Source organism: Pteropus medius, unplaced genomic scaffold (genome assembly GCF_902729225.1).
Source record: "Pteropus medius unplaced genomic scaffold, Ma_sr-lr_union100, whole genome shotgun sequence".
Taxonomy (NCBI): Eukaryota; Metazoa; Chordata; class Mammalia; order Chiroptera; family Pteropodidae; genus Pteropus; species Pteropus medius.
In genome coordinates, this window is record NW_024349804.1 from 6374 (window position 1) to 28273 (window position 21900).

The window sequence follows — 21900 nt, forward strand, 5'->3', positions numbered from 1 at the left end:
TACTAGCACTTTCATCCTGTTAACCAGCCCTCTACAAGACAGTATCTTCTGCCTTGCCTTATAGAGACCTCAGCTGACCTTTCACCACAGGAAATTCACCCTCCACCCAGAAGCATGGGTTCCATTAGCCAAGACCAAAGGCCGCCCCTGTATCACTCCTCCTCAAGAGTTAAGCCCTGACTTCATTGCATGCAAAGTTTCCTTTAAAAAAATTTTTTTTTGGAAAAAAATGTGGTTTTGCTTCCAAATGATGTTCCCAAGCTCGCTGGCTCACCGAGGAGTAATCCCTCCGCTGGAAACACAGGGATGCTGCGATTTCAGTATGGCACCAGGCCCTCGGCTTCTCGGTTCTGCCAGGGCTGCCGAAGCTTCTTTGTGGAAAACTAAATCATCTGCCCAAGATACAGAGACTCGTCCCAAAGGGATACTTCAGAAAGGAGAGGCCCTCTGCCGTCTTTCCATTCTGCCTCTTTCAACCCAACGCCTCGCTCCCCCCACCAGAGATGGGTCTTCTTCCTCTGGAGCAATGAACTTGTAACCTGCTTAAGTGGAGGCCCATCTGTTGTCCCTGACCCTCTGGCCTCTCCCCACACTCATCCTAATTGTTCTCTGATGAAGGCTGAGCGTAAGCCTATGTAACACTCCAAAAATGCACGGCTGGCCGACCAAACATTAACAAGAGAGACAGCTATGAGAAAACAATATGCCTGTTTGCTCAACCTCCCTTTCTGCCGGCGGACTAATTCTGGAAGCTTTCCCACTCTCTCAGGGAAGAGGTGCATTGCTAATCCTGCCAAGTGTCAAAATGGATGGCGTTGAACAGCTTCCTCCAGCTATTGCTGCTTTTTCAGACTGTCCCTTGGTAGAAACTCCTGTGAATTCTGTGCCAGAAAATATCTCCCCTGGACCCAGTAAAGAGATGGGTTTGAAGAGGGGTCACTTCTTATGGAACTAGTTACCTTTTGTCAAGCGTGGCTCTTCCCTGGAAAATAGCTGAGCAAAGGCCGCTGCGGAGCAGAGGATTCAGAGGCCACCTCAGGTCTGGAGATGACTCATCGGCCACAAGGAAAGGGACTGGACCCTGGAGCGAAACCAACAGGTTAGGGACCCAGGCCAGCAGTCTAAATGTCAGCTGTGACCACCTCTTGAGAAATGTATTCAGGAGCCAAGATTCCTAGGTCTCATCAATCTGGGTCAGAGAAGGCTCATGATGACAATTACGGGCCTGACACCACTTCTCTCTCTCTCCACCCCAAAGTTCCAGGAGCGTTCCCTTCTTATCTCATGTCCCCAGGCAAGCCCTCCTTGTCCCTCTCCCAGCCAGATCATCTCTGGAGTCTGTTATCTGTTTCTCCCTTTTCTATGTCCCCACTGTGTCCTGGACATTCTCCCACAGAGAACTTCTACACTTGATTACACTTACTTGTTTGCAGCTTTGCCTCCTTCTAATGGACCCTGGTCTCCTACAGAGAGGGGACATGTTACATTTACTCCATTTACTCCAGCTACCAACCCATTGCCTACGCGAAGTAGGCACTCAGTCAACGTTTATTGAGTGGATGAATGATTCTCCTCGTTTTCCATTTAACTCAGAGAAGGTAGCATGCCCGTCACCCAGCAGGTGAGTGCCCGAGCCTTGATCTCAAGGTTTTGCTAACATAAAGTCTGGGCCATTCTAATACTCCACTTGGCCTCCCCGATCAGTGACCCTGCCCACCCCCCCACACACACGCGCGCATGCACGCACACACACATGCATATGCGCATCCAAGTCACAGGAGAGCATGGGTAGAATCATGGAGTCAAAGATGGAGAGAATCTACGACATCATGGAAACCAACTCGACTGTTTAACAAACGAGGAAATCAAGGCCAAAGAAATGAAACCATTTGCGTGAGTTCATGTGTTTGTACCTACTTTAAAATTTGCTCTAGGGCTATTCCTGTAGATAATCACACTCAATTTAATTTAACTGATAGCCCTGGGGAAGATAGGTAGCTGAGCGATATACCATTCCTGTCTTCAGAGAGATTTCAGTGCCGCGGGGAGAGAAACACAAACATAGCTGTAAGTACGGGGCAGGACGTGAGGGATTCGAAGTGGTTCAGGCCCTCAGAGGGAGAAATCACGAGGACTTAGAAAAGTCAAGAAAGGCTTCACATGGGACATGACAGTGAGATGAGCCTTAGAAAAGAGCCAGGTGATGGAAAGTTCAGGCAGGGGGCAGAGCGTGTGAAATGGCATGGAAGCGGGAAAGGCATCTGAACATCAAAGGAATGGTAACAGGTCTGGGCTTTACCCGAAGGTGCAGGATGGGCGGCGAGGCTGCAGTGGGGACTGGGGTATGCTCACCGTGGTGAGAGCAGGTAGAGCCCAGGTGTCTCGACCTGGTATCTTGGAGGAGTGAGGCTGCTGACAGCTTCTTTGGGAAAGCAAGAGAAAGGGATGGAGACCTGGGGGTTCACAGAACAGAAAGAGAATGAGGAAAGCTAAGCGACTCGGATCAGATGTGAAAAGTTTTTAGGCTGCAGGAGAGGGAAGGGGGATCCACTTTAAGGCACTAATATGCTCTTCTCTTCTGCGTCCTGCTCTCCTGGGCTCACCCTAGGTGTCCGCCTGCCTGTAGGAGGAGAGATGACCACGAGTGCGGTGCGGAGGAGTCAGGGGAGACGGGGATCTGTGTGTATGGGTTCATACTGATTAAGGAAGGAAGTCCAAAGGAGAAACCCCGGGAATGTTCCGCTTTGGTCATAAAACAGGATTAGGAGAAAGTCCCAGACTTACAAGCCAGACCATTACCTGGAGAAGGGATTTTCAAAATTCTTTTTACTCTTTCTCTAGTACATCAAGACTAAACCTAAAGCACAGAGTTCTCCAATATACAGAGTAAGAGACTGAAGCCAGTCGTTTAGGGCTCATGGGAATCAGAAAGGAAGACATAGAAGTAAAGACAAAGCTCATCCCTTTCTGTACCTGAGAATCTTAAAAAAAGAGGAAGAAGTGGACAGGCTGGGAAAAGCCAGGCAATCAGCAGAACTGCCCTACTGTGCGCATCTCTGAGCCTATAGAGGGAAGGTGTTAGAGAAGTGAGTGTCACCCTTGGTGACTCTGAGGGGAAGCCACTTCACATGCTGCCCCATCAAAAGCCAGAGCACAGCCACAGAAAAGGGGCTCAGCCCGGGAGAGGTCTGAAGTTCAGCTTTCCTGGGCCAGCCTCGCCCCATGACGTGCAGACACTGAGTGGGGAACCAAGGGGCCCACCAAAGGGCCTGCTGTTTGGAGAGAAGTGACCTCCCAGTCCTATCTAAGGGGTGGACTTCCAGCTAACAGACTGGAGAACCAATGGAAAGAGCGAGGCCTGTGGCCTAGCTGAGGCTGAGTCACCAAATTGTCACCAGGAGCACTGCCCTGGCTGGAAGAACGGGCCACACCTTCAGTACTGGAGGCCAGGAGGTCAAACATGACCCAGGCAAAATAAGGACTTTTCTCCAAAGACCAGTGGACAGCACACATCCAAGGGCCTTTGTGGGACCAAAGAACCCAGTACCCCCAGTGCCATGATGGGAAAAGTGCTTTCGGCCCAGGCCTGTAGGGTGAGAGGCAGAGGGAACAGACATATCAGAGACACTGGGTGTTTTTCTTAAAGACCAAACTTTATCTGAAGGTTTAAAATATCGGCTCAAACTTTAACTGGATTGGACATTTAGTTTATCCTCCCCAACCCACTAACTAGTGGGTGGGGCTCAGAGGAGAAAGCCCAGATTAGTACTAAGCAAAATAATGATACTCTATGTTCCCTTCACATCCGATATGTGGTGAGTTATGTTTGTGCAACCTGGCTACTCCGAGCTGTTGAGACATCAGTCACAAGCTGGATTCTTAGGGCCTGGGTAAGGGAGGCTGTAAGGAAGCCCTCTGTGGCTGTTCCTACAAGGCGGACTTGGGCCTTCCTGGCAGAGCCGAAGGACATCAGGTGTCCTGCAGAGTAGCCAGGCCTTGTGGAGAAGGGCCTGAGGAAGAGGTGGGATCTTGCTCCACAAGGTAGGAGCCAGAAGTGGGGCTGGCCAGGTAAAAAGCCGAGTTGTTCGGTACTGGGAGCTAATAAGGAGAAGAAAATAGAAGAAATGAGAAAGTAAGGTGCTAGAAAGAGACTTAGGAAGACGGAAGGTGTTGGTGCGATGTCCATGAATGGAGCCAAAGCTGGGCCGGGGTCTCTGTGCTGTGCTCAGAGGGCGGAAAATGTTCCACAGGGGTGTCGGGACGCCAGAACACCCAGTGCGGATGGGCTGAAAACTTGTGGGGAAAACCCCCAGGGTGAGCTTCCAGGCACAGAGGAGGGCAGAGAGAGGAGCGTGGGAGGGAGACAGTGGAGGAGGTGAACACTAACGAGTAACGCCTGTTTACGGAGCCGCCGCCCTGTGCAGACAGACATTCAGGTGCATTGCTTGGGGAGGTTACCAAGGGCGCAAGAACTAGGAAGAATGTTCCGAACCTCACGCGGCAGCAGACGACGCAGCAGGCCTGCGGGGGTGTTGGGAGGGCACATCCACCCAAGCGGGGCTTCCCCAGCCGGGTCCCCCAGGACCCTCCTTCCGCAGGAGGCAGCAGCGCCCCTGCTCCGCTCCGAGGCCTGGGCAAAGGAGCCGGCTTTCCGCGGGGCGCTGCTGCCCCCTGCTGGGGAACCCTCGCAGGCCCTTTTTGCGGGAGTTGCTTGGCCGGGACCCTCAGGGCTGGGGTGTGGGCAGGGGGACATCAGTCACAAGCTGGATTCTTAGGTCCTGGGTAAGGATAGGGTGGGGTGGGGTGAGGAGGGGTGGGGTGGGGTAGGGCGAACTTTCTGGCGAACCCCTCCTAGGTGCCTGACTCTGCCGCTCCAACCGGCTCCTCCTCTGCATCTGCGCTCAAAATCACTTCGATGTATCCTCCCCCTTAGGAAAGCATCCTTGTGTCTGCTTCCCGGGTTCTACTGTTTTGTCCCTCACGTGGTGACACTTGGCAATTAAGGGTGCCACTGTGAGTTCAGACAGGCGGTTTAAAACCCCAGCCAGGTCCTCCAGTGCCCTGAACCGTAGGTTCTCACTGGTGAGACAGGAGGACACTGAGGATGCTTGCCAAGGCCTGGCCCGGTGCCTGGCCCAGAGTGGGTGCTCAGTAAATGGGTTCATTTTTGTTCCCCTTCTCCATCTACCCCTTCCCCCCGCAACACCGCACTCTCTCTCCGCCCTTCTCCGTCCACAGCTCACCTCTGGGTCCTCTCGTGGACATCAAGTTTGCACTTCTCATTTTCCTACGTCTCTTTCCAGCATTTTACTTGCCTTCCTTCGTCTCCTTATTAGCTCCCACTACTGCTAATAACACCCTCCTTGCCTTCGTACAGACCTTCTCCCACCTGTAATTCTCCTCTGCTTCTCCTCTGAGCCGGGAGCCCTGCATCACCCAGAGTTACGATCATCCTGATGACCCTCAGTCAACCCTGAGGTCCCTAAGGACCTCTTTGCCCCCGCAACCGGGTGCTCTTTCCTCAGACCTTGACGGCCCTGCAGCGTGTGGTGCTACTGACTATTCTTTTCTGTAAATTCTTCCTCCCCACCCCCCCCCACCCCGCCCTGAGTTTCGAACCTCCCTCTGCATTTCCTATGACCTTGAACTCAGTTCTCCTCAGTTTCCCTGATGGCTCCTTTTTGCCCTTCAGCACCAGACACAGGGCTCCCTCTTGGCCTTCTCGTCTTTTCGTGCTGCGCCCTCAGCTAAGGGCTGTGATCTCATCACTTGGGGGACCCAGCTGCACACCAGTCCCTCTCCAGGCTCAGATCCTCGCAGGCTCCCTATCTGCCCAGGCAGGGGAACACTGCTCATCTCCATGCGGCCAGCCAGGAGTACCAACTCCACAGATCCCAAACTGAGCTCATCGTCTTTTTCCCCAAACTGGTTCTTCCACAGAAATCTGGGAGACATCTTAAACTCCTTTATCTCTCTTAGTCACTCCTCCTACCATCCAACTGGTCTCAGCGTTCTGTCGATTCCATCTTAGTCTATCTTATTGCCTAGAATCTGTCTTTCACTGCCATGGACTCGGCAGCAGCTTAGTGGGTGCTTATTATGTGCCAGGTACTGTTCTAAGCATTGAGCACATGTGGCCTCATTTAATTCTCTTTACAATCTCATGGACATAGGAAGGAACCAAGGCACTGAGAAGTTATTTGGTCAGGGTCATTTAACTAATAAGTGGCAAAGCCCAGATGAGTCCCAGGTCTTGCCGTCATTAGAGCCTTGTTTTTTAGCACTGTTGTGCAGCGTTATTTCAGGACAGTATTCCTTGCATAGAATGTCACATTGTCTCCCTTATTAGTTTTCCTGACTTCAGTCTCTCCTTCCTTTCAATACAGCTCTCACCAAGATGACTTTCACTCTGTTGCTTCCTAAAACTAAAATTTAATACTGAGACTCTCCTCAATTTCTTTCAATGGCTTCTGCTGCTCTTAAGCTAAAATCTACACTCTGGAGCTTCCTCGTATCCTTTTGCCCAACTTATTTCCTACTAACCTTCGCGACTCGCAGGAATTGTCCCTGGATCTCCAAGACTGGATTAGGCGATTTATCAGTTAGGAATAGCTACATGTAACAGGAACCCCAATTAGTGGTGGCTGAAATGAGATAGTTAACTCCTCCCTCTTAAAGACTCTGGAGTAGGCAGTTCAGGGCGAGTATGCTGGCCCGGGATCCTTTTGCCTTTCTGCTCCACCATTCCTAACATTGCCTTCCACTTTTAATGTCCTTGCATGGCTGCTGCAGCTCTAGCTATCACAATGACATTTATAGCAGCAGGAAGAAGGGTCAGGGGCCACAGTGTGTGCCTCCCAGCGGGCTGCTTTAGGAAGCTTTCCCAGAGCTTCCAACCAATGACTTCTGCTTATATATCTTTGTTCTCTCAAAAGACAAATTGGAGAATGTAGTTTTGGAGTTGGGTACTGTACCCAGCAGTACGGAGGTCCCGCCAGTGAGTCTCTAGATTTCCTTCCTTTACGTCCCCCTGGCACTCCTGTTTACCTCCGCCATTGCTCTTTCCACATTTCAGTATAAATATTTGCTTATTCATTTGTCTCTCATACCAGTCCAAATACTCAGTGCAGAAGACAGCACCTGGCACACAGTAGGTGGTCGATATAGGTTTGCTATCAAAGGTCCTCTCTATTGAAAGAGGTCACAGGACTCTGGATCACAGACCTAGTCCTGAACTAGGTCACCGCATCATGGTCATGAGAAAGAGCATCCTCATTCCTAGGAAATGCGTGCTGAAGTGTTTAAGGGTAAAGGTCATGGTGTCTGTAACCTACTCTTGAATTGTTCAGCAATAATAATGATATGTATCAGATTTATATAGAAATGTTATAGGTAATATCAATTAATAGGTAGATAAGTAGAGGATGGAGAAAACGAATATGGCAAAATTTTAACCACTGGTGACTATTAATGGAGATTTATGAGCGTTTGTTATTTCATTCTTGCAACTCTGTTGTAGAATTCTTTTTACAAAAATGAGAAGTTAAAAGGGTCACAAAAACTATATTTTCAAAGATTATTTCTATACTTTGTTACTAGAGAAATTCCTCTGAACATGTAGTGCACCACCCAGTATTATCTTGGGGGGAAAAAAAAAATGGATCTCAGAACTCCAGAACCTGAGGCGTAAAAGAAGACGTTGTACCTTGTGTAGTCTATTCTCTCAGAGACGGCACATGTCTTTCTTAAGCCATAATAACTCCTCTGGACTTTTTAGCCATTGTAACAGTTCAGCTTCTTACATGGGCCCGCAATCCTTTCTCCGCAGAGCTTTACACATGCTGTACTCTCAGCCTAGAATGTTCTTCCTTGTTGCCTAATTCCGTCTATTAATTCTTCAGGTCTCTGTTCAAGTGTCACTTCCTGTGGAGTAGCCCTCCCTGATTGTGTCAAATTCCCCTGTTACAGGCTTCCTAACATCACGTGTTTCTCTTGGTCAGCTCAGCAGAGTTGCAGGTTCGCATTGGTTTATGTGATTGATGCCTGTCTCCTTTACCGCAGGGACCATTAGCAGCAGCTCTCGCTCACACAGTGCTTACTATTACCAGGCTCCATTCTAAGCACTTTACACAGAATTCACGTCCACTACAAGTCCCAAGTGCACGTGTCCAGATCTCTCTCCCGACCTGTTTGTCCTACTGTGAATTGGTTATGTCCACACGGATGCCACACAGACATCGAAAACTCAGCGTGTTCAACCCTGAACTCATCTTTCCTCACAGGGCTTCTCCTTCTCCTCCTCTTCTGTTTCCTATTTCCACAAACGGCAGCACCATTCACCCAGCTGCCCCCACCTGCCACTGAGCACACCTTAGACCCCTCCCACGCTCTCTGCCATCGGAACCACACTGTCACTAAGTTCTGTTCCTTTGACCTCTACAGTGTCTTAATCCATCCACTTCTCTTCCTCTCTGCTCCAATTCCTGTCATTCAAGTTGTCATTTGTCATCTCTGCAGTTGTGTTCCATCCGATATTCCTGCTTCTGTTTTACCCCACACCTTACATCCATTCTCCACACTGTAGCCAGAGTTACCTGCTATATTGTCACGTTCACCATGCCACTTCTTTGCTGAAAACCAGCCCAGCAACTTGGTGGGCTAAACTAACTTGGAAACCCTCACAGTATAAACACCTAGAAAGTTAAATGCATAGCCAGGTTTGTAAGAAAGAAAGATAAATGCCGTCGTGTCGAAAACAAAGAGGATGCTAAAAACAAGAGTGGTTATCACATGAGTGGTTAGCGCATGAGTTAATATCATGGAAGCTCTGGGAGTGATCCTTAGACCTTGAAAGGGCCCTAGTCGTAGGGGGCTGGGTTTTATCGAAGGATGCAACAAAGTTAAATTTTGGCCTCCATATTTGGCCAATATCTTCTCTTCAGCTCCAGCTTTATTGTTGGTCTTTGGAAATCCAAATATTCAAATACCTGCTTCGGTGGCATCCTGGCATCCTTGAACTTGCGCATCATCAATAATTATGTGATTATATCCACTAATTTATTCACCAGTTTCACTAAATGTTTCACTTATGCTCTTTCTCTTTCCCAGGATCCAATCCAGGAAACCATATTGCATTTAGACTTATTTCATTTTTAACTACATATTCTTTAATTGCCTCTTCATGTGATGATTTTGTAGTATGATTTTCTATAGACAAAATAGAAAGATAATATAGTTTTCCCTCTCACGTGCTTAATCAAATTTGTCTTCTAGTATTGATAACTAGGATATTTTTCTTTCAGCTTTACTATTTTTTTTGTAATAGCACATAAATGTTCAGAATTTTTGTTAATTTTGAGAAAACCTCTATGAAATTTCTTTCGCCTCTGAACCATAAATATACAGTGTTTATAATTGCATTCTCAAATATATTCTTGATAGAAGATGGATGACTTCCGTTTTGACCAGGCATTGAATAAGAATGAATTCCACCACTTATAGTTTTACATTTCTGAAGTCAGAAGGATTTTCCTCCGACTAGAAAATTATAGATGGCTCTGTACATCTTAAACCTTGTTTCTCTATCATCCACATATTTTTGGTTCTGGGCATTGGAGGATTTTTTGCATCTCTCTCCAACTTTTGATGCTGTGTGCCAAGCAAGGCAGCATGTGGATGGTAGGACTAGTTCTGGAAGCCATTCCAAAACCTATTTACCCAACAATGACTGGACTATACGTAGAAAAGACTGCAAACCACCTAGTATATCCCGTGAAACCCAAAGTAAATATAGATCGATTCTTCTTCCTCCTTGTCAAATCCTCAAAAGGCCGATAGTCATTTCAACGCCACCAGCATAAGGAAAAGTTGGAAAAAATTATAGTTAATTAGTTTTTTAAATGTTATTTTTCTGGAATTTTATAATGTTTGTTTTATTCGACAGCTTTCTAAAGTTTGTTGAGATTTCTTTTCTTGTTGTCAGTATTTACTTTCATTCTTAATTTTGTTTTCATAGCTTGCATTGTTTTTCTTGAAGAGGGCCCAATATTGCATGAGCTTCGGGCCCAAGAAAACTGGATTCCTCAGCTCAGAGAGTTCACCACTCGCAGACATCAATGAAAAGCTGCTAAAAGATGATCTTCAGGAAGAAAGAAGTTGAATGCATAAGGAAGAGGTGAGATTCGTTAGGCAATGAAACAAATAAGTAAATGTAATTAAATAATAGTAATAATAATAAGCTATTTCTCATTGCTCTGTTATACAACATGAACACTAAGTGTAATGTGGCTGTCAAGGTCCATGTGATCTGTTTTTTGATGACCTCCAGCTTTATCAGGCACTGTTCCCGCTCGTCACCTACTAGAGAGTAGCCCTGACTCTTCGTGCATCTGCCTCCAGGCATCCTCACATTCTGTTCCTTCTCACTGGAACACTCTTCCCCTCCCTCGTTAAGGAAGGGACAGCTGACCTTGTCAGCCTAGATGAGGGGCCCTTTCTGTCTGCTCTCAGGCAGCCTACTGCCAGACTCCTTGTCATTAACTCTTGCTTGTCTACATCCCTCACTAGACTGCGGCTTCCTGAGGCAGAGACAGAGCCTGGCTCATTTCTTGCTGTACCTGAGCACCTCGCACAGAGCCTGAAGCAAATAGGCAATCTGTAAATATTTGCTAAATAAGTGGATACGCGGTTGGGCCAAACCTTTTGCTTTTCAGCCCTTGTCATTTCAACTAGTGCCAAGAGGTATTATCATTAGTCCACTTCGCTGCCTTAGTACACTGAGTTGAGTGACAATGGTCTAGTCTCTTTCTGATGACTGGTCCCTTCCTTATGTCATGTTAGGACACAGTAGACATTGCATACTGTACAATGTCTGGCACCCTCCCATTTCCCCTCAACATACCCCGAAAGGGGTCTCCAGAGAGTTCCACGCCAGCCTAGGGCTTCGTGCTTCTCTCCAACTGAGAGCGTCCTCTGGCTGTGGAAGGGTGCTTGGCAGCGCCAGGGAGTTAACACCCCGAAAACAAACTGAACAAGGGATCGCTCCCTCGCCCATCAGTGGGACAATCTAAAGCGTATTCCACATAGTCTCTCAGGGGGCCCCCAGCAGGACTGAGCTCCGGATGCCCAGAATTACTTCTCCTCTCCCTCCTCACATGCTTCCTGGATTCACCACCGACTAAACTGTGTGCACCCACTCCTCGTCTCAGCGTCTGCTAAAGCACAGGGCCGCTGTTCCTGTTACTACCTGTCATGACCAGCAGTTTTAGCTGTACATGTGCAGGAGATGGAGCAGAATTTTGTTTGACTCCAAGATACAGCTCTGGAAGACAGTGGTTTGAAAAAGAGGGTCCTGGAATGTGTGAATTTTGGTAGAATAAATCTTTCTTCCAAAAGTTCGGGAGCCTTCAAACACTCAAAGAGGAGAGTCTTAAAAGCAGAACAGTTCATAGATCTATTCAGAAGGAGAGGAGCGTCGAACAACAATATCTTGATTACAGAAATTTCTGGGGCGACTCAGGTATGAAAGTGCTTCTCCGCCAACGCGTTGGCTGGTCTTGTTCATTTAACATGGGCGGCTGAGCCGGGGAGACTGTCAGAGACTCTTTGGCTGGGACCCAGCTTCGAAGGAGCTTGGAAAACCCACTGCCACTGCCTCCGTACGTCTTAGTGTTTGAAAGCAACCAGAGCCACTTCAGGCTGTCTCTGTCCACTGACTCATCACACAGAGGCAGGGCTACTGGAAAGAAGCCTCCGAGAAGGGACACTGGAGTGTCCCGCTGTTGCCTGGTTTGCATCTTGCTCATCTAGGAAGAGACAGGCGGCTGCTCAGCCCCTCCTGAGGCCCTTCCCAATGCCTCGGACACAGGGCCAACTGGCCAGCAGCAGGCCATCCCCATTAGAGTCACTCTCCTCAGGAGCTAGGCCAGGGGCTTGGCAGTTCCCCAGATTGTAAATATCTCTGCATTTCACAGAAGGCCTCAGACTCCAAACCACAGCAGTGGAAGAGGAAAGTCTGGGGAGCTAAACACTTTATGGACAGATACAGAGAGAGACGAAAGGAGAGTCCGTCTTGGGCTTGGTCGTCTGGAGAGAAGGAGGCTCATGAAGAAATTTCCAGAGAGGACTGAAGTGTGTGGATGGTAAAACCATCAGGGGTAGGCGGTGCCTGAGATCAGCACAATGGTGCCCTTATGCGCCATTTGGGGACTTTAGTGTGTACATATTTGTGCTCTCCATCCACGCTGCAACCCCAAGCTAGGGTCTCCTAAGAAAAATAACCTGGCTTACAATGGCATCATTCCAGCTCCACTTGAAAGTTTGAAAAACCCTCAAATAGGAAAATAACCTCAGGGAGCCAAGGCTTTCTGCACTTGGCGAAGCCCTAGACCCAAAATACACATAAGGACACTTTGCTTTGAAAGGCCTGCAGTATTCCTATCTGAGTCATCTGAAAACAAATAAAAAGAGACCTAAACAAACAAACCTAATTGTGCACGGAAACATGGCCAGGTTTCCAGCCTGGCTCCCTCTCTGTTTTCATTAGTCAGAAGCCAATATCTGCAGCTTTCATGGTATCCAGAACAAGCAAAATATTAAAAACAAATTGCCGAGGTTTCTTCCCTTCCCTCCTTCCTTCATGGTGCAGCACTCAGGCCAAGTTCCCTTCTCTCTGCCTTGGCTTTCTAACTTCTTTCCTTCAGTCTTGATGGACAGCTGCCTGCTTACCGGGCTGCCCGTGGTAGACCAGCAACCCTGATTGACAGTGACATCTGTGACCATCAGCAATTACTGGAACTCAGATGAAATTTAAAAAGAAGTCTCTAGGATCTGTACCAATAGTAAATGCAACTGGTTTGCCAACGCAGATTCGCTCAGGATAGACAGACCTGTTCTTGCTTCTTGCCAGCACCTACCAGCTGTCTTCCTTTACTTAGTTCACCGTTAAGTAGACATTCCATTGTCATGGGCATCTCTCGGTCTTGCCCAGTCTTTTCCCTTTCTCCTCACTTGCCCTGCTGCAGGAGTGTGTGATCAAGGCCCAGCCCAACAAAGCCACCAAAATTGGGTTAGGGGTGAATGCAAAAATCCAGTTTAGGCTACTGAGATACAAGCCTGGGACTTTGGCAAAGACTACCGGGAAAGAAGCACGCTTATTGCTCCAGAGTTGTTAAGCTGGCAGGATGAAGTCTGAAGCTGCTGGTGGTCACAATGACACTATGCTCGTCTGACAAGAAGAGCAGAGCTGAGTGATACAGAAAGATAAGACCTCCAAGCACCTGGAGCCAGTCATGACTGAAGACTGTCTACTCCGGACTTTTCTGTTATATGAACAACTAAACCTTCATTTTGTTTAAGCCACTTTTGTTAGGGTTGTTGTATCTTGCAGCTGAAAGAGTCATAAAACACACGTGCACACACACCCCTCTCAAAATGCCATGTGAAACTAATTTTTTTACATCTTCCAAGTGGACTATTATTCCTTTTTTTTTTTTTTTAATTTTGGGGGATGATCTTCTCAAAAGGAAGTTTTTGTTTTGTTTTGGTTTAGTTTGGTTTGTTTATTTGTTTGTTTGTTTGTTTGTTTTTTGGTGAACTTCAATTATAGTTAAAAGTGGCAGGAAGGCCCAGAAGACAATCTATGTTAGTTGTGAATCTTATGAGAAAAATTGCCTCATTCCTCGTAGTATAGTAAGAGATGAATGGATTCTCTCACTTAACGCATTTTGACACAAAGAACAAAATACTGTAGTAATTACTGAGGAATTTCTCTGCAGCCTTTTGCTTGTTCTGATGAGCAGTTCCAAGCATCCTATTCTGTGAGGCCAGGGGGACATCTAAGTGCCAAGATTAGTCAAGATCCAAACAAAGCATGTGAAAAACAACAACAACGAATCTCTGCCAAACAAAAACCAGGGTAACCAATGACACACAGGCAGGATTTGGGGAACAATTAAAACTATAGAACCAATATTTTTTACCTGTCACATATGCCATGAATAGGTGGGAACTTGGTCTCTTGTTCCTTCCTGATAAGAAACTAAAAAAGGAAGTCAGGTTAACTTCTTCACTCAAATCCTCTGGTCAAGGGGACTGACAGGATGGGGTGGGGGATGGCATGCAGGGGTGGAACAGGGGCCTGAGGAATTGGGCTAAGAGATCAGAAGGATGAATGGATTTTTAAATCATTAGTTGTGAAAATAATAGCTATCCTCAAAAGAGTTCCATCAGCGCTTCATTCAAATGTCACCTCCTCCAGGAAGCTTTCCTTCACGCATTCATTATAAGGTATCACTTCTTCCTGTTGCTCTTGCATAAAATTCAAATGGTTAATATTAGAAGTAGCTGTAAGAAGGTGGAGAAAAGTTTTACTTACAAAAGTCTTCTTGGGGAGACCAACAGAATAAATAATTTGGTAAATCCGTTGGGATGAGGTGAGGGATAAGACCTCAAAAGGCATGGTCGAGTCACCCACGATGGCTTCCACCCTGACTTCTAAGCTGTTAGAGTCTAGTTTTGCAAATAGAAGAAGAAATATTCTGATGTGGGGGAGCTGAGAGACAGCTGTGTTGCTTTGCATGATGAAGAGAGACAGTCTGTAAGAGAATCTGGGACCCAGAGGAAGGAGCTAGTAAGGCTGGGGGCTGCCCCAAGGGAGGGGCGGGTGGGGGATGAATGACCAGCTCCTGGATGTGAACATTGGAGGAGAAACTTGAAAGAACAGAAATATCCAGTTGGATTGTTTAAGCGGATGACTGTAATGGGTACCATGTGCCTCCCCCGCGCCGTTCTGCAGTTTCCAGTAAAAGCTCTATTGCTCACAAACATATTTGTCTGGTGTGAAACTCCAAAGGGACGGGATTTCTGTATGCAAAAGCAGAGGAAACCCATGCAGACACAAACCTGAAGTTCAGGTTAACTTCTGGGTTCCATTGACCTGCACACTTCTCCTACTGGATGATAAAACCTCTGGGAAGAGGAGGCCATTTTCACTCACTTTAAATTCTTCACTTAGATGAATGAATAACCTAATCTTCAGGGAAATATCTGCAATAAAAATTATGACCTGAGAGTCAAAGAAACTGTGGTCAGTGACTTAGCTCAATGGGGCTCAATATATATTATAACCTAATTATCATTATCAGTAGGCATGTAAGTACTGAGGAAAAGACAAGGCAGGTTTTAGTTGCTGCAGCTAGAGTGCAGACGGGGCTCTACTTTATTTTATTTTTTATTTTTTTATTTTACTTTATTTTATATTTTGTTTTGTTTTACTTTATCTTTTATTTTATTTTATTATTTTTGAATTACACATAGTTATAGTAAGCTCAGCTCAGAGCCGGCCTAGGGGATGGCCATTATCCACTAAGACAGACCATGGCTCCTGGGTACGTGCTGATGGTCCCACCTGCTAATGGCTTCTCCCCTTCTCAATGACTTCTTTGCTTCAGAATCCCCAGCAAGCTGCATTCCTGACCAGAGATGTTAGGGGGACCTCATGTGAGCTGCCAGCCACCGACTCCTTCAGAGTTTGGAAGAAATAGCTGGGATGCTGCCCTCACCTTTCAGGCTGAGACTCGGTTGAGTGCAGTCCCATTGCTCACTCATAGGCCCCCGCTTGGCTCCAGGATGGCTCTGGCAAACCTTTCTCCTGGCAGGCTGAACCCACAAGAACCCTGTCATTTCTGAGCACGTGTCAAATCATGTGCCACACCAAATCTAACCACAAGCATTTGTCTCAGTGATGATCCAGACTAGCACCACCTCCTCCAGCAAGGCCTCTCTGGTTCCTCCCACCAGCTTCTCTCTCAGTAGCTACTGAGATCCATAGTCCAAGAGAGGACAATTCTCTGATAAATTCTTCCCACCACTAAATTCTCCCTGCGAGGTTTTATTGAAAGTTAGGGCAACAGAAGCACAAACCCGGTAGAACTCCAGGTGACGTGGGACCACGGCACCACTGTTCCCAAAGTGGTGCCAGTGACCATGAACCTCCCTGAGAATGGCACTTCCCATCACAGTGCAGATCCAACTGCTCTTCGGTCCCTAAGAGGAGAGGACAGTTTCCTGCAGTCTAAACTAAGACCCTGTCCTTTTCCAAATGATTGGTAACAGGAGAATCTATTGCCTGTAGGAGAAACCCTGTTGATCAATTGATCCATCGACCCGCTGATCCATGGACCAACTGACCTATTGACTACAAGAGAAACTCCATCCCAGCCAGTGGGCTGTGGTCTTATCACCTTGACTCATATAAGACTCAGCCAATGCATTTCCAAAGCCTGGGTTTTTCTGTCTTAAATGACACCATATGGAGGCCACACCATCCTCGCCCAGGCTAGGCCTGGGTCATAGTTTTTCCTCTGACATTAAAAGCAGAGAAGACCAGGCTCTCTGCCCTCAGGTCATAGCTGTTCTTCCCATCTCCTGTGACCAAAGGCAGGACAAGGAGATACACTACTCCCCAAAACAAATAATAATTTTCACTTGTTATGCTGCATAAATATGGATTAAGGGAGGAGAGGGTTCTCAAACTCAGCAAGGATGCAGTACTGGGAGCATGATATTAGAAGTGCATATGTTCTTATTGCATAATAAATAGAACACTTAACTGCTCAATCTGCGTTTCAGTTACTTCCTGCTGTGGAGGCTCCCTGCCCACTCCTCCCAGTGGTGGGCAAGCATTCGCATTAGGACTAAGAGGTCCCTGCTAGTGGTCTTTCTCAAAAGGAACGGAGAACGCACCCCACCAACATAGCATTTCCTCTAACCTACAAACTGGCAGATTCCCCAGCTTTGGTAATATGACATCCACTAGTACTCGTCACAAGTATGTAACAGATGTGTACTCGGTGTCAGGCCCAGAGCTGGGCGCTTCATGTACAATATCTTGTTTAATTCTGACACAATCCTGGGAAGTGGCTCCTCTTATTATTCCCATTTGATGGATGAGGAAACTGAGGTTCCGAGAGGTTAAATATATGTCCAAAGTTCCATCGAGCTCTATAACCTTCAAAAGAGGAGGCGGGTGTGGGGGCACATCACCCAGTGCAGGAGAACCTCCTGCCTTGGAATTTCTAACCAATATATATTTAAAATATCCTGTATTTTTCTCATAAAAACACTTCAGCTTGTCAGATATGTGTCTCGATTTGGGGTTTGTTAATATGCTCCCTATCTGTATTTTCCAATCTTGCCTCAACAAAAGCCTACATCGCGGTGCTTTTAAAAATAAGATCCCAGCATCTTACCCCAAACCTAGTGTCAGAATCTCCAGGAGATGAGCCAGAGAATCTGTATTTCTAAAACAAATTCCCAAAGTGATGCTTATGATCAACTAAGTGTGAGCAACTGTCTCCAAACTATCTGCCTAGTCCTGCCAGATGCTGACATGGAGGGGAGGGAAATAAAAAATGGATAAATAATGGTCCCCACCTGCAAGAAACATATATTCCAGTTAGGAAGCAAGATAGACTCAAACCCCACAGTGCCACAATGAGATGCAAAGCCGTACAGTCCTGATTATGAAACAACTGTTACTCAGAACAGGGGTCAACCATAGATTAAATGACTCAGGGGAGAACCAAGGACTTCATCAGTTACATAAATGTCTAATCATTCTGCTGTACACCTGAAACTAATACAACATTGAATGTCAAATGTAACTGAAAAAAATTTTTTTTTTAATTAAATTTTAAAAAGAATTAAAGAGGGCTGCATGGAAGAGGTGGAATTTAAAGTGGGTTTCATAGGACTGGATGTGGGAGGAAGAAAGCTGTTCTAGACAGGAGGGGCATCAAAAACAAAAAAAAAGGAAAACGAGCTTGGTATTTTTATAAAGCAGAGAGTGGGTCAGCCAACCAGTCCGGGGGTGTGGAGAGAGAATGTGCATGAAGGAAGTTAGCCCAAGCAGAGAAGTTTCTCACAAAAGGTTGGTTTGGATATAGGTGGCACTAGGAAGCCATCCTGGGCTCTGAAGTGAGTATTCACATGATAAAAGGGGTGATTAAGTAAGGTGGAGACCCACATTCCCCAACTCCTTGAACTATGAGAGGTGGTACCTCCAGCTCTAGGTCATAGGCTGCACGACTGCTGCCTTAAATCCAGGAGCCCACTCAGGCCTTGAGCAGGGACCTGTCAGCAGGGCTTCCAAACCTGCAAGAGCTGTCTTCAAGTAAGGTGTCAGGCTGAGAAGGCCTCTGGGGCCTATGGTGGTGAGATTGTGCATACCTGTTCCCTAGAAGTAGAGGTGAAGAAGGAAATGGTGTTGATATATATATATGTATATATGTATATATCAAAAAAATATATATATATATATGGATATATATGGATATATGGAAATATATCCATATAGGGATATGCACATACATAGAAATATACATATATATCTCCCAGAAGGAAAGGCTTCAGACAAAGCCAGCAAGCAGTGGAAATTCTGCCTAAGCTACCTGAAGCAATAGCATGTGCCTCTAAATTATTTTGGCATCAAAGCCTGATAAAACCATCAAAGCCTGATAAACCATATGGGAAGACAAAGGTGCCAAAAAAGAGAGGCTTTCACTGACAGAAACCAGGAGCCTGGTCCGATTGCCCTGACACTCAGCAGAGATGAGCTAAAGCTTTCTGCAGAAAAAGTGGGCCATTCTGAGGAACCAGCTCCCCTGGGTGGCAACAGTGTTTTGTACTGAATGAGTCATCCTAAAACTTAGAGGCTGAGTTCTTCGAGACTCTTGATTTAAGTGGCAGGAACCCAAATTCAAAGTAGCTCAAGCGAAAGGAAGATGCGCTGGCTCAAGTATGGGGTGCACTGGCTGCAGGGCCTGCTGCGTGCAGGGCCCTCCCGTGACCTGAGCAAGACTCTCTCTGGTCATCACTCAGCTTCGCTCTCTTCTGCTTCCTCACGTTCCGTCATTGTTTTCCCGTGTCGTAGAAAAAGGGGGCGTCCATCAGCTCCAGCCGAGGTCCATCAGAAAGAGGGAGACCCCTCCCTTTCCCAGGCCTCATTTTGGTCTTTGGTCCACTCCTGAGCCAATTGCTATGTCCCACGAATGGGGCCTTCCGGTCGGCCAGCCTGTTTTATGTCCATTCATGGTGGGGGGGATGGGGGAGGCTGAGCCCTTGATTGACAGCCCATCAGATTAGCAAAATGCTGAGAGGAAGGAATGCCCCCAAAAGGGAAAAATGAGGGGCAGGAAAAAAGGATCAGACGTTCGTGACAGTGCCATAGGAGTTCCCAGTCTGGGAAGCATGGTACTGGGTGGCTTCCCCTGGGATCACTGGCAGTGGAGGAAGGCAAGGAGGTGTTAGGCAGAGGGATGGCTTAATAAAGGCATTAGAAGTCCTGCTCCAAAAAGATTTCCACCAATCTGGCTATATTCAAAAGTTAATTTTCTCTCCTTTCCCAATACCTAGTGGTAGTATTGGTGCTGAAGAGAGCAGGGTTGGGGAGGTGGGTATTTAAAAGGCTCCGTGGCTTATTTCTCTTAGGCCATAAATTGCTGAGCAGAATGGAAGTGTGTCCACATTTCCCAAGAGCAGAGGGTCCCACACTCCCAGAACCCCTAGCAGTGGTGGAGGCAGCCAAGCCCAAGGAGGTAGAGTTCTGAGCACTGCCCCCTGGGTCCAGCAACTGTGTTTTGGATAATGGCTAGAGTCGTACTCCAAGGGGTCCCCTCAATCTCAGTGGACCTCGACTTCCCTCATTTCCCACTTATGCAGCTGGGGTCTGTGGCGGGGCTTCTGTCCCAAACCGTGGGGTTCCAGGTGGCCTTGGGAAGAGGAGCACTTGCTCCAGGATGGCTGGTAATGGGCGGCACGCACTCTCTCAGCTGCTAATCATTTATGGAGGTTCTATCGTCTGCAAGGCAGAGCATGAAGCCCAGGAACTTCAGCGACAACCGGACCCTGCTGTCACTCTAAACCTCTTGCTCTTTACAGACGTGCATGAGAGATAAAAATTGCTTTTGCTACAGAAGGTCCTCACCCGTTTTAAGAGAATCATTCCTCCTCGCTTCGACCACGTGTGATACTTTTAACCCCAGACCGCATTTCTCCCTCACCAGCATCGCCGGTGGAGGCACAGACACGTGAAGCGACCTGTGAAGTAATCTTTATTGTCGTTTTTCCAGCTGGAGCCCGCAGGGACCATAGACTTCTCTTCTTGTTTTTCATCATGATCTGAGGATGTGACCTGTGGTGCTTATTATAAATGGAACTTTTTCCAATGAAAATTTTGAATTGGTGTACATTAAAACATAATTATTTTTTAACGATTTTACATCTAGCAACCTTGTTCAACTCATTTATTTATTCTAATAATTTGATAGTAGATTTTCTTGGGATTTTTCTTGGAGTTTCTGTATAGATGATTGTTCTACCTCCAAATAAAAAGAGTTTTGCCTCTTTCTTTCCAATTATTATACTGCTAATTTATTTTCCTGGTCATAGCTTTGGCTAGGAGCTCCGGTAAACCATTGAATGGTTGGATGGGAGTGGACATATTTGTCTCATTTCTGATTTTAACGCAAATGTTTCTAAAGTTTTACAATTAATGCCATGCAGTAATTTTAAAAAAAAAGAAAGAAAGAAAGAAAAGAAAGGAAATCTTCAACATGTATTATTAATTAAAATCTGTTTATATTTCTTGTAACTTTTTTCATACCGACAGTAGCAAACCATGCACATTGTTATGTACCTTCCTAAATCTATGTGTATATGCCTGCGTATGTTTCAAATATCTATGGAAAGATCTAGAAGAAACTGGGAACATTAGCAGCTTGCAGGAATGGTAACTGAGTGGCCGGTGGGACACTTAGCTCAAAGTATCACTTTAGCTGTACACTTCAGTTTTGATATGTAATACTTTTAATAGTCTTCAGTTCAAAATATTTTCTGTTCCATTATAGTTTCCTTTCTTTTGTTTAGAGGTTTAGAGTGCATTTTTTAGTTTCCAAACTTTTGGAAGTTTGACATTCAGTTTAATTGCATTGTGGGCAGAGGATGTGAACCTTCTTTTATTTCTTTGAAAATATTGTGATCAAATACATAATCAATTTCTAAGTGTTCCACATATACTAGAAAATAATGTATTCTCTATTTAATGAATACAGCATTTTATATAGATTTTATAGTGTTGAATTTTTTTTGCTTAAATTAAATTTAAATCCTAAATATTTTTGGTCAGTGTTATATAACAGTCTTCTTGAGATCAATTAAAATTTTCCACTGTAATAACAAATTTATCCATTTTTCCTGGTAATTTGATCAACTTTGGTTTTCATATTTTGAGGTTATATTGGGAAGGCTATACAAGTTTATGACTGCTATATCTTCTTAGGGGATCATTTCTTTTAATATTGTCGCTTTAATGTTTTTAGCTCTAAATTTTATTTTGTCCGATGTAAGTAGTACAATACCAGCTTTTTTCTCGTTAATATTTGCATGGTATCTCTTTCTCTACCTTTATTACAGTCCTTCCATGTAGTTACAGTATACCCAGGATTTTAAAAAATTCTCAGATAATCCCTACCTCTTCATTAGTGAATTTATTCTATTTACCTTTATCATAATTTTGCTATATTTGAAGTTATTTCTACCATTTAATTTTGCACTTTCAACTCGCCATTCTTTTCTGTTTTCTTTTTTCCTTTCATTCATTCTGCTGCATTGAAAAAGTTTTCGATAGTCCTTCTTTTCCTTCTTTGTTGATGCAGAGGCTGTAGATTCTCTTTACGTTCTTTTATTGTTATAGTTATAATTTATAAAACAAATCATTCAATATTTCTCTCTTCCTTTAAAACATGAAAAGAAACAAACTATTTTAACTATTTTTTGCTACTCATCTTGTTATTGCCTAAGTTTTTGTTTTATCTCTTCTTTAAATATTCGATATTTTATGTA

The 21900-nt window shown here is 45.7% G+C and overlaps 1 long non-coding RNA gene across 1 annotated transcript; it reads left to right on the top strand.

The window, feature by feature from the left end:
* The first annotated feature begins 3815 nt into the window (after positions 1-3815).
* LOC120582764 (uncharacterized) lies at positions 3816-16701 on the top strand. Its single transcript, XR_005647635.1, has 3 exons — positions 3816-4041; positions 10016-10174; positions 15450-16701. It is a non-coding gene; the product is annotated as an uncharacterized LOC120582764 (long non-coding RNA).
* The last annotated feature ends 5199 nt before the right edge of the window (positions 16702-21900 follow it).